At 41.2% G+C, this 13,118-nt stretch overlaps 1 protein-coding gene across 4 annotated transcripts in view; it reads left to right on the forward strand.

Moving 5' to 3' along the window:
• Positions 1 to 837: 837 nt before the first annotated feature.
• The window catches only part of LOC128686551 (RNA-directed DNA polymerase from mobile element jockey), a 130,542-nt gene continuing 118,261 nt past the window's right edge, over positions 838 to 13,118 (forward strand). For 2 of the 4 annotated variants that reach the window (XM_070084341.1, XM_070084338.1), the window contains exon 1: positions 838 to 943. The gene's annotated coding sequence lies outside the window, so the exon portion shown is untranslated. The remainder of the gene's footprint in view (positions 944 to 13,118) is intronic. The other 2 variants (XM_070084342.1, XM_070084339.1) reach the window with 1 other exon arrangement.

The raw sequence follows: 13,118 nt of genomic DNA on the forward strand, positions 1-13,118 counted from the left end.
ATTCAAATAACAACAACTAAAAAAACTAACAATAATTACACTTTAGGACAATTTATAGATGAATACACAACTTTAAAACAGTGGAGAAAGTCAACTAATATAATAACAGTACACTAGATATTGAAACACATACTAGTATTACATCAGTGAATAACAATGATTATAAATGACCATAATTTTTAAAGGGGTGGACCGGTAAGCCAGCGGAAGGCCTCGGTCAGATGACCAAAAGCTCCAAAGGCGGGTCATCATCTGACTAAGACCCGCGTTAGGAAACATTTGTCCTGTTTCCTGACGAACCTTACCTAACCTAACCTAGTATTACATATACTCAGATTTATATTAGTTAACACGTATTAACATGTACAACAAGATATAGATGTGTAGTGACAAGTTTCATAGCAATTTCAGACTAAAACTTACGAATTAGTTGTTGTCCCATGATGAAAACGTTACTGTGCAGCCCTTGTGTAATTGATAGGCTTAAACCCCATAAACCAGCTAATCTAACCTGTTTTGTCATCAAAACCTTTTACCTCAGTTCCTGGAGCCAGTATATACCACCCACTGGGTGAAAATGGGTACATAATGTAACTCTTACATTAATTTTGCAGCCAGAACAATGCCAATATTCAGTTTCTTAAACATTTTGTTGTTTTTATGTTATCTTCATGCTATATAAAGGACAAATAATTATAATTTCAAATATACAGACAAAGTAACGCTATGTCACATTGCGTATCAGATTCCACAGTTTTTTTAATCTAAGCATACCATTACAGCAACTGATAAGTCACTGATTAACTTGCTCCAGTAATCTAATCTCTGTCGTGAGTGTGAACACTGATAGTGGCTGCCACAGTATGGTAGTCACTGGGTTACTTGAGCAGCAGTAAGACGGGATCGTCTACATTTGCTTATCCGTCATAACGCAGTTTTAAAGGTTGGTAATTGTTTTGTTGTGAGCAGGAGGTTGTGGCGCCGGAAAGTAGGGGGCGCCAGGCTTAAATTTTTGCTAGCCTAGTAAAAATAAGAGTTATACTTTAAAAGGGATCTCTTAATCATTTAAATGTAGTGAGATGTTCTGTGTCCAGTGAAGACATTCTTTATGAATTCTCTTCACTTCTGCTGCTGAAGTGTTAGTGGTGTGTGTAAAAGACTTACACACTGGTCACGACATTTGTTAGGGAAATATTTCACCGCAAGTAGTATCTTCGGTTCTAATACAGAGAAGCTAAGATGAGAAGTGTATATAGTGCAAGAGAAGAGGTGAGCATAGGTTAAACTGAATAACACATTAGAGTTAATATTTTAGACAAATGCATATGTAAGAAGGTGGTTAGACCTCTTGCTGTAGTCCATAACACAGTGGTGTCATCCAGTGTCAGTGTGGTGTTATCCGGTGCCAGTGTTGTGTAGCAGTTGTATGGCTATGCTTTTGGATATTCTACAGATGCCTGATATCTGATACTGCCAAGCACCTGGCGGTTATTAATTTGGCTTCACTGAACTTCATGATGTGTCGCCCCGCTGTTTTATGTTGAACGAAGACGTCACTTTGATCGTCCCATCTGAATGCATTTTGGTGTTCCTGAAGTTTGAGTTCAAGGATTCTTGATGCTTCGCCTATGTACTTTTGTCAACAGCTTCCCGCCTCCGATCATTAGGCATGAAATACCCGCCAACCTTGTTAGTGTTATTGGCCGTGTGTTAATTCTTATTTTTCACTGAGTCTTTGATGAAGGTTGATGCATTTGAAGCTATTTTCATAAGTTCGTCCGTCATTATATATAAAGACGGACGGACTTTATTCACTGGCAAAAAAGATGCATTTGGCAAAGACATTGATTTATTGCCGAACATAACTTTCTGCTAGCGAGTGAAGTGACATCTAGTGTAGCAGTGCTAACGACAACGGACGTAGGAAAATGGTCTCCACCGCCTCGACCTTTATCAAAGACTTAGTGAAAAATATGAACAAACATAGACAGTACCATAAAGAAAATGGCTGACATAAAAAAAAATATGCCTTTCGGAAATTACGAGAAAGAGAATGGAAGCGAAACATCAAGATCTCTGGAATTTAGACTTCAAGATATCCTTAAGAGGCACGTAATTACGTGCAACACTTCTCGTCCGATCAGCGAATTTAAGGGGCACGTAAGTTCCCCGTCTTCTAATAACATGCTCATTTTTTCACTATAATCTACCTTGTCCATAATTACTATCGCATTTGCTTTGTCTGTTTCGTAAGGTGAAGTCCAGGATTTTTGCTTAATTCATGGTATAACTTAACAAATCTTTGAAGACAATTGTGTTGGAGAGGTCTGAGATTTGCTCAAACCTCCCCAATGACAGCATCGAAAGCCAAATCTGACCCAAAGCTGTTGTACAGCCACGTCAGGAGGAATACAACAGTCAAGGACTATGTAATCAGGCTGAGGAAGGAAGGAGGGTACGTCACAAGAAACGACAAAGAAGTATGTGAAGAGCTAAACACGAGATTTAAGGTAGTATTTTCAGTGGAGACAGACTGAACTACGGTACGTTGGAATGGTAAGGGTACACCAAGTGCTGGACACACTACACCCAACCGAGGAGGACATAAAGAGGCTAAATAAACTAGATACCTCAAAGGCAGTGCGACCGCACAACATCTCTCCTTGAGTCCTGAGAGAGGAAGCAGAAGCACTGTGTATGTCACTAACAGCAATCTTTAACATTATCAGAACAGGGCAACTACCTGAGGCGTGAAAGACAGCACATATAGTTCCAAATTTTAAGAAAGGAGAGAAGCACCTAGTACTAAACTTCAGATTAATGTCACTGACGTGTATTTATGCAGAGTCATGGAGAAACTTATCAGGAAAAGACTGGTGGAGCACCTAGAAAGGAGTGAGATTATACATGATAACCAGCACTGCATCAGGGAAGGGAATTCCTGTGTCACTAACCTACTGGAGTTGTACGACAAGGTGACAGAAGTTATGCAGGAAAGAGAAGGGTGGGTAAACTGCATTTTCTGGACTGTAAGAAGGCCCATAAACCAGCTAACCAGTCCCAGAGCAGGCAGGAATAACAGGAAAGGCACTGCAATGGATCAAAGAATACCTGACAGGAAGGAAACAATGAGTAATGGTACGTGATGAGGTGCCAAAGTGGGCGCGTACCACCAGCAGGTTTCTACAAAGGTAGTCCAAGGGCCGGTGCTGTTTCTGGTATATTTATTTATTTATTTATTTATTTATTTATTTATTTATTTATTTGAACATGATACAGAGAAGTACAAAAGAATACAGTTAAATGCAGCATGCCAAAGCCACTTGAATACATAGCATTACTGGCAGCTTAAAATTAACTTAAGATTAACTAAGCAATGAAGTATTCAGTGGTAAAACATTATTGTAAACAGATAACAATTAAGCACAAATGAGTATTACAAAAACAGGTCGTATGGTTGCTTGCATTGCTGTACAATCAGTATTTATTTATTTATTTATTTATTTATTTATTTATTTAATTTGAACATGATACAGAGAAGTACAAGGAATACAATTTTTAAAGTGCAACATGCCAAAGCCCCTTGTATGCTGAGCATTATGGGCAGGCTTAAAATTAACTTAAGATTAACAACAATGTATTGGACTGATGAAGCCACACAGTGGACTGAACACATCTACTCCAGGCTGAGGGACTGATTACCTCAAACTCCTCCTCTCCTTACACCTTTCTACTTTATATTGGACTGATGAAGCCACTATGTGGCGAAACGTTTCCTGAATAAAGATTCCAATATGTTGCATAAGTGTCTCAATCTTCAACTTGTCGGTTTTTCAAACCATTCATCACAAAAATTATTGTAAAACAGATAACAATTTAGTACAAATGAGTATTACAAAGACAGGTCACATGGTCATTACTGTGTTGCTGTGTAATCACTAGAATGTTAGGTAATGAAGTTAAATAGTAACAAAGTTTGATTGGGTCACAGGTTGACATTTATGATATACAATAATGAGATACATATATGAGATACAATTTATGAGATACAGTTATTCAGTATTTATTTAGTTGTGGGTGAGTAAGTGATTTTTGAGAAGAGACTTGAATTTATAAACAGACATTGTTTCTTTTATAGTCACAGGTAATGAATTCCAGATTTTAGAGCCTTTTATGTGCATTGAGTTTTTGCATAGCGTGAGATGGACACGAGGAACATCAAAGAGTGATCTGTGTCTTGTGTTATGGTCATGTGTTCTGTTGAGGTTGGTAAGGAGATGTTTGAGGGGAGGGTTTATGTCAGAGTTAAGTGTATGTCAGAGTTAAATGTATGTCAGAGTTAAATGTATGTAGTAGGTACAGTAATAAGTATGGATGTTTTGTATTGTGAGTAGATTTAGAGTTTTGAATATTGGTGGAGTGTGCTGTCTGTAGTGGGAATTTGTTATCATTCTGACTGCAGCCTTTTGTTGGGTGATTAGTGGTCTGAGATGGTTTATTGTTGTTGAGCCCCATGCACAAATTCCATAGGTGAGATAGGGGTAAATAAGTGAGTGATATAGGGCCAGGAGGACTGACTGAGGAACATAGTACCGTATCTTCGATAGTATGCCTACAGTCTTGGAAATTTTTTTGGAAATTTGTTGTATATGTGTTTGAAATTTGAGTCTATTATCAAGGTGGATTCCTAGGAATTTTCCCTCTGTGAGTTTTGTGATAGGTGATCCATTTATCAATTCAATTCAGTTCAATTCAATTCAAAGTTTATTCTCTATAAGTATTACAATGCTGAGTTTACAGAATTTGGTTATTGTGTGGTTTACATGTAGTAAAATAATAATTACAGAGTGTACCACTAGAACGCCTAGCATGGCTAGGCATTTCGGGCAGACTTATATTAAATCTTAGGTTTAAAATGTTACAAAATTATGAGGTAAGTTGGTATTATGGCTAAGTGACTAAATACTAGTTGTGAGTTTAGCAATGTGAATGCTTTTGTTTTGGCACTATACATAGTTTCAGTATTGGAATATCACAGGCCAACTTATGACTAGTTAAGATTCATTATTTTGAGATTGAGATTGATATTTCTGTTCATGGTCAAATGGGTGAGTGAGTGTAAGTGTGAACCACCAGGTGGTATTCGTATTATTAGTTGACAGGGTGTATCAGGGAGATAAGATGTTTTCTGATGGTAGTTTTGAAGGTGATGAATGTGTCTGCAGTTTTAGAATTTTCAGGTAGGGTGTTCCAGATTTTAGGGCCTTTGACATACATTGAATTTTTGTAAAAGTTTAGTCGGACACGGGGAATGTCATAGAGATGTTTGTGTCTGGTGTTGTGCCTGTGGGTTCTGTCACAACTATCAAGAAAGCGTTTTAGGTCAAGGTTAATATTGGAATTTAAGGTCCTGTAGATGTAGATTGCACAGTAGTAAGTGTGGATGTACTGAACAGGGAGTAAGTTTAGATCTATGAAGAGTGGGGGGGGGGGGTGTTGCCAGGGATGGGATTTAGTGATTATTCTTACTGCGGCTTTTTGTTGGGTTATTATTGGCTTTAGGTGTGTTGCTGCAGTTGAACCCCAAGCACAGATAGCATAGGTGAGGTATGGATATATAAGTGAATGGTATAGTGTGAGAAGGGCAGTTTGCGGCACGTAGTATCGTATATTGGAGAGGATCCCAACCGTTTTGGATACTTTTTTGGTTATTTTTTGGTTATTATGTTAAGAGACACATCTGCAGCTCTGTTACCAAACTGAATGTAGTAGGTTTTGTCAGTATTTAGAGTAAGTTCGTTGGTCCTCATCCAGGTTGATATTTTCTGTAATTCGGTATTTACAGTATTGGCTAGCGTGTCTGGGCTCGGGTGAGAGAAGACGTATGTAGTGTCATCTGCAAATAGTGTGGGTTTGAGTAGTTACGATGCATTTGGTAGGTCTTTTATGTATATGAGAAAGAGAAGAGGGCCAAGGATACTTCCCTGTGGGACACCAACTGTAATTGGCTGTGCGGAAGAGTTTGCCCCATTTGTGTACACATATTGGCTTCTGTTGCTGAGGTAAGACTTTAGGTAGTTGAGGGAGTGCCCTCTTATACCACAGTGCGACAATTTTATGTGGAGCATATCATGGTCAACTGTATCGAAAGCTTTACGTAAGTCAATGAAGATCCCCAATGGGTCTTCTTTTTTCTCTATTGCTGTATAAATATGTTCTAGCATGTGGATAATAGCATCGTTAGTATTTTTATTAGGCCTGAACCCATATTGACAGGGGTTGAGTATGTTGTGTGAGATGAGGTAGGAATAGATACGCTTATGGATTAATTTTTCAAAGGTTTTAGAGAGAGAATGACATGACGGAAGGGACAGATTCAGAGGTGTCCCTCTTTTACAGGCGACGTGATGCAAACGTACAGAATTCAAGAGGATGAGACTCATGGAGTTTAACCCCGCCAAGTGCAAAGTCATGAAGATTGGGGAGGGTCAGAGAAGATCACAGACAGAGTACAGGCTAGGGGGCAAAAGACTGCAAACATCACTCAAGGAAAAGGATCTTGGGGTCAGTATAATACCAAGCACATCTGAGATGCACATCAACCAGCAAATAGGCGTCTGGCAAACCTAAGAACAGCATTTCAACACCTTAGCAAGGAATCGCTCAAGACTCTGTACACCATGGACGTCAGACTCATATTGGAATATGCAACGCCAGTATGAGACACATACCTGATCAAGCATGTCAAGAAATTAGAGAAAGTGCAAAAGTTTGCAAGAAGGCTAGTCCCAGAGCTAAGGCAAGGTTGAGGGATATCTCTCCTGTCCTCCGGACAGGAGAGATTTCCCTTAACATGTCCCCCCTATCTCTCCTGTCCTCCGGACAGGAGAGATAGGGGGGACATGATAACGACATATACATTAAGAGAAATTGACAGGATGTTTCAGAGATGGGACACAACAACAAGACGTCACAACTGGAAGTTGAAGACTCAGGTGAGTCACAGGGATGTTAAGTATTTCTTAAGCAATAGAATTGTCAGGAATTGGAACAATCTGGAGAGTGATGTAGTGGAGGTAGGCTCCATGCACAGTTTTAAGAAGAGATGCGATAAAGCTCATGGAGCAAGAAGTGGATCTAGTAGCAATCAGCAAAGAGGCAGGGCCAGGAGCTGTGACTCGAATCCTGCAATTGTTAACAGTCTAAAACTTGTGAAGCATATAGATTCCTATTACATTTATAGCCCGGAGTTTGTGGAATCAGCGTTCCTGGCAGGTAGGGTAACTTGTGACAGAGCTAAGTCATTGATAACACCTTGGATCAAGAATGTGTTTGTTCTTCCATACAGTGAGAATTTATCTGTCCTGCCAAATGCTCTTTAAAGATTTAACATACAAGTATTTTTTAAGAAGTCATGGACTGGTCAAAGCATTTTGAAAAAAAAATTCTCCCAAACATTGTGTTGGTGGTGTCTACAGAATTGATTGTAACTTATCTTATGTGAGACAGAATGACAAATCTCTGTAAGTTAGGATATCATAACACAGGTATTCGATACAAACTTCCCGGGAATCTAATGCAATTTTAAGCCACATCAGAGTCTGCAATAACCCAGCAAATTGGTTGGAAGCCAGATTCCTTGTCCCTTGTTCCACCTGGCTTGAACTGAATATTTTTTTTTCTTTTTTTTTTATTCGCCGGTATTCTCCCGGCCCGGGTCTTTTCCAAGTAGTGGTGACCCGGCCTTGGCTCCCTATCTGGGGAGTGTCTCGAGACTTAAGTCTCCCATGGGAGGAGGTACAAGTACCTCCTCATCTTTGGTACCAAGTGTCCCCAGGCCTAGCCACATTCCCCGCCCTCACGGGGCTCGTAGGGAGAAGCTAGGCCTCTGAATATTTTAGAATCGGCAATTATAAAGCACGATTAAAGTTCACATATAATAATAGTATAAAATTATTCAAATTAGATGCATTTCTAGTTAAGGCTACCATGCAGGGTCTAAATCTGAACTTTACGAATACCTTCGAATATTTATGTATGCAATAATTTATGTCTGCAAAAATTTCGCAAAAATCATTCTGAACCTAACAAAAAAAATGTATTTCACTGTGTTTGTCTATTTTTAAATTAACGTAAACTTATCTAAAATATATTTAGTTGGATTATGCTAAATTAAATTGCTCTTGTTATAATAAGGTTAGGTAAGTTTTCTAGGTTCCTTTCGTACAAAAATATTAATTTTTTCTTTAACATAAATAAAAAGAAATCTTTAAACATATAAGAGAAATTTTTTAGAAAGGACATAATTTTAAAAGAGTTCTTGCTAAGTGACCAATTTTACCTATTCGGTGGATGTGTATACGGATGTCTTACCTGTTTTGGGAATGCGGATGCGGATGCAAATGCGGATATCTGCTTACATTAAAATGTGGATGGGATGCGGATTGTGGATGTCACATCTTGACATCCTTGCGGATGCGGATGAGGATGCAGATTTTGCAGGATAGTCATACAACACCAGGTTTTGTTTTTTTACCATATGGCAAATACTCTTGTGAGTGTTCTTATGTTCTCTGTCTTTCTGCACAGGTCATTAAGTTTTGAAGCTAGCAATGTAAATTTGTAAAGCATAAGAACAAGTAGGTGGGAAATAAACATACAAGCTCTGTAATTTAGGTTGTAATATCCGCCACATCCTCTTTGGCACAGATGCGGATGCAGATGCGGATATTTATTTAAATGTGATTGTGAATGAGGATGCGGATGTGGATATCTCATTTAGAAAAAAATGAGGATGCGGATGTGAATGCAGATGTAAGAAATTGTGCGGATGTATGCCAACCAGGAGGAAGCAAGCAGCCAGGGAAATGACACGGCTGGCAATACTAGGAGAGGCAAGTGTCGGTCATGCTTACAGCTTCGTTGTCTCAACTCTAATGGTTTCCTCCGCAAACACGGTAGTTGTCCTGGTTCAGGATGTCCTCCTGTAGAAAGTGATGATCCAGAGCCACCTCAGGCACCTGAACCCACTCCAACAGATCTCATCTCATCAGACAATATCTTAGAAGCAATTAATTAAAGCAACAGGTACCAGGACACTCACACATATTCCCAGAGCAGCCCGTCCACACGCAGCTGAGTAACTTACAGATCTCCTGAAAAAAGTAGTAAATGATGGTTCCACTATCTTAAATGCTCCACCAACCATCAAGGCATGGCACAACTTGCTACTTTTTGGCAATGTCTGCTTAACTGTGCCGGAAAGAAGGGGAAAGAGGCTAGCCTCAATGATAATTAAATCCTTAAGAGATTTTCCTAGAGCTGATAACCTCATTCGCCTTCCCCGTCAACACAAAAAAGGGAGAGGCAGAACCCCCACTCACTCTACTGACAGTGAAAAAGTCAGAGTCCAGGTGAGCAAGAAAATTGAAGAGGGCAACAGTGGGGGCAATCAGAATTACTGCCAGTGAAGATACAGTTGCTCCCAGGGATGCTGACACGGCTGAAGCACTTAGAGGAAAGCACCCTGCCAGGGAAACCAGGGGCACCAACAGTTCCAACACCTCTGTCCCCACTGTGGAACCATTGATTGTGGAAGACTCAGACATTTACAAAACAATAATGTCGTTCCCACCTGGCTCTGCTGGGGGTTACACTGGAATAAGGCCACAGCATTTAAAGGAAATGGTTAATTCAGTTATTGGGAAAATTGCAGAGACACTGTTTTCAGAGATCACAAGGTTCGTCAACAATTCCTTGGCTGGTCTGATTCCTGATGAAATTAGACCTTTCTTTATTGGTGCAACAGTTTGTGCACTCAAAAAGAAGGATGGAGGAATTCGGCCAATTGCAGTAGGCAACACGTTACGCTGCCTCGTATCCAAAGCTGCTGTCTGAAGTATTTGTGCACTGGCAGCCATGATACTTCAACCAAACCAGCATGGTTTTGGGGTCTCTCTAGGAAGTGAAGCAGTGGTTCATGCAACAAGGGAGTATATCAACAACCTGCCTGAGGACAATGCAGAGGTAAAATTAGATTTCAAGAATGCATCTAATCTGAAAAGAGACGTGGTATTAGCAGCAGTACAAGAACATTTCCCTGGTCTCTTCCTTTTTGTTTCAGCTGAGTATAGTAAGGAATCAATGCTTCTCTTTGGAGAGCATGAAATCACATCATCAGAGGGTGTCCAACAAGACGATCCTCTTGCACCATTCCTCTTCTGTATAGCAGTTAGGGAAATCACAGTCAGACTGACCAGTGAGCTAAACATCTGGTTTCTAGATGATGCCACACTAGCAGGTACAAAGGAGTCCCTCCTAGATGATCTTACACAGGTAATGACATGGAGACAGGAAATGGGTCTCATCCTGATTCCATCCAAATGTGAAATCATCTCAGTCAGTCAACAAGTGATAAATGCAGTGAGATCAAAACTACCAGGAGCAGCAGTCATTGCCCCCACAAATAGTGTCTTGCTATTAGCATCTCTGGGAAGCAGTGCCATTGACACAATCCTCAGGAAGAAAATGGATGAGTTAAGGAGAATGGAGCAACGAATAGGCAATCTGGACACCCACGATGCCTTGCATCTTCTCACAAAGTGCTTGAGTCTGCCCAGGTTGACATATTTCCTAAGATGTGCACCTTCATATGTTAACCCTATACTGCACGAATATGACAGTATCCTGAGGCAGATCTTTATGAAAGTACTTAACCTTACTCTAGAAGACGGGCAGTGGAACCAAGCTACACTTTCAGCCAGACTAGGAGGCATTGGTGTCCGCAAGTCATCACAGATTGCGCTACCTGCTTTTCTGTCCTCATGTATTACATCCAGAGGGCTTGTAGCAGCGATTCTCCCTGAACATCTTAAGGACAAGATTGGAGTCCAGGACCAAAAGTTCATTGACGGAGCCATGATCTGGAATTTTCTAATGGGCTTTGAAACCTGACCTGCTCCCCCAACAACTACAAACAGTCGCACTGGGATGGTCCAATAGTGAAAAATATAGCCTCAACAATGCTTCAGAGTGTGTCAGGGAAGGATAGAGCCTGCCTCCTGGCAGTGAGAGCCCCTCATGCAGGGGACTTTCTGTTGCCTGTTCCCAACTCCAGCCTTGGCACACGCCTCGACCCACAGGCCAACCGCATCGGTGTTGCCCTTCGACTTACCGCCCCTATTCTCGCCAAACACATGTGTATTTGTGGCAGTGAAGCAGCAGACCGATTCGGGGACCATGGTGTTGTGTGCCGTAAATCCAAGGGAAAGATTACAAGACATGAAGAGGTTAATAACATTATCAAGAGGAGCCTCACAACAGCCAGATGCCCAGCAGTAAGGGAGCCATCCCAGCTATGCAGATCTGATGGCAGCCAGAAGCGTCCAGATGGTATCACCCTTCAAGCCTGGACAGACGGGAAGCAGGTGGTGTGGGACCATACATGTGCATCTACCTTGGCTGATACCTATCTCCAATACACCAGGGAGGAAGGAGGGGCAGCTGCCACCTTCAGGGAGTCCCAAAAGTCTAGAAAATATGGAGAACCTGCCCATCACTATATGTTTGTTCCCATAGGCTCAGAGACCCTTGACTCATGGGGAAAGAATGCATCTAAATTCCTTATGGAGCTGGGAAAAAGACTCATCAGGGTAACTAGGGATCCCAGTGCGGTTGTTCAAAGGGGTAATACCTGCTGTATTTTGGGCACACGCCCCAGCTCCTATGCCAAATCAAAATCGAGAACAACGTCCAGTATTGGGCCCCTACTTAAACAAGATGGGTCCTACACAGATGACAACAAGGAAATGAGTGAGCTACTCAAGTCCCAATATGACTCAGTTTTTAGCAAGCCGCTAACCAGACTGAGAGTCGAAGATCAAAATGAATTTTTTATGAGAGAGCCACAAAATTTGATTAACACAAGCCTATCCGATGTTATCCTGACGCCAAATGACTTCGAACAGGCGATAAATGACATGCCCATGCACTCTGCCCCAGGGCCAGACTCATGGAACTCTGTGTTCATCAAGAACTGCAAGAAGCCCCTATCACGAGCCTTTTCCATCCTATGGAGAGGGAGCATGGACACGGGGGTCGTCCCACAGTTACTAAAAACAACAGACATAGCCCCACTCCACAAAGGGGGCAGTAAAGCAACAGCAAAGAACTACAGACCAATAGCACTAACATCCCATATCATAAAAATCTTTGAAAGGGTCCTAAGAAGCAAGATCACCACGCATCTAGAAACCCATCAGTTACACAACCCAGGGCAACATGGGTTTAGAACAGGTCGCTCCTGTCTGTCTCAACTATTGGACCACTACGACAAGGTCCTAAATGCACTAGAAGACAAAAAGAATGCAGATGTAATATATACAGACTTTGCAAAAGCCTTCGACAAGTGTGACCATGGCGTAATAGCGCACAAAATGCGTGCTAAAGGAATAACAGGAAAAGTCGGTCGATGGATCTATAATTTCCTCACTAACAGAACACAGAGAGTAGTCGTCAACAGAGTAAAGTCCGAGGCAGCTACGGTGAAAAGCTCTGTTCCACAAGGCACAGTACTCGCTCCCATCTTGTTCCTCATCCTTATATCCGACATAGACAAGGATGTCAGCCACAGCACCGTGTCTTCCTTTGCAGATGACACCCGAATCTGCATGACAGTGTATTCCATTGCAGACACTGCAAAGCTCCAGGCAGACATCAACCAAATCTTTCAGTGGGCTGCAGAAAACAATATGAAGTTCAACGATGAGAAATTTCAATTACTCAGATATGGTAAACATGAGGAAATTAAATCTTCATCAGAGTACAAAACAAATTCTGGCCACAAAATAGAGCGAAACACCAACGTCAAAGACCTGGGAGTGATCATGTCGGAGGATCTCACCTTCAAGGACCATAACATTGTATCAATCGCATCTGCTAGAAAAATGACAGGATGGATAATGAGAACCTTCAAAACTAGGGAGGCCAAGCCCATGATGACACTCTTCAGGTCACTTGTTCTATCTAGGCTGGAATATTGCTGCACACTAACAGCACCTTTCAAGGCAGGTGAAATTGCCGACCTAGAAAATGTACAGAGAACTTTCACGGCGCGCATA

The sequence above is a fragment of the Cherax quadricarinatus genome, chromosome 12, assembly GCF_038502225.1.
Source record: "Cherax quadricarinatus isolate ZL_2023a chromosome 12, ASM3850222v1, whole genome shotgun sequence".
Classification (NCBI taxonomy): Eukaryota; Metazoa; Arthropoda; class Malacostraca; order Decapoda; family Parastacidae; genus Cherax; species Cherax quadricarinatus.